The following is a 610-nucleotide window of genomic DNA, read 5'->3' as shown; positions in this document are numbered from 1 at the left end:
ACCTTCAGATGCAAGCGCTCGTAGGGGAAACGTGAGTGGAAGTGGATCCGGACCTCGCTACGGTTGCCTACACTGTAAAGGAAGTCATTGGGTTCGAGATTGTCACCCGAAAAACGCGAAGCACTGTTGAGGACGCAACTGAAATATGATGTCATGGAAGAGGGTCATCTTGATGGATCTATTGTTAAAGAAGACGATGCATCGGATGAATATTCAGTGCTGATCAATGGAGTTCTGGAAGTCTCTATATGTCCTGATACTGGAGCGGATAATAGCATTGTACCAGTCAATTAGGCCAAAATAATTCAAGAGTGGTGCAAGGACGTGATGATCTTGCCAATAACAAACCCGCCGGTGGTCAAAGCAGCGGGACAGAAGTGATTAACGTGCCCGTCGATGGTGTTCCTGAGCCTACAGATCCGTACCGCGGCTGGGCCAGTCAATGTCCATAACGTCAAGTGCTATGTGTTGGAAGAAGGTGATAACCTGTTCATGCTGGGCAGAGATGTTCTGGAGGCATTGGGAATCAATGTCAAGTCAGCTTTGGAACAATTGGCCAACACAAGCATTGGATTGAATCGTAATGACCTGCCAAACGAACCAGAAGTTG

Source organism: Plasmopara halstedii (genome assembly GCF_900000015.1).
Source record: "Plasmopara halstedii genome assembly, contig: Scaffold_218, whole genome shotgun sequence".
Taxonomy (NCBI): Eukaryota; Oomycota; class Peronosporomycetes; order Peronosporales; family Peronosporaceae; genus Plasmopara; species Plasmopara halstedii.
The sequence above is the reverse complement of the archived record's forward strand: the minus strand, read 5'-3'. Positions refer to the sequence as shown.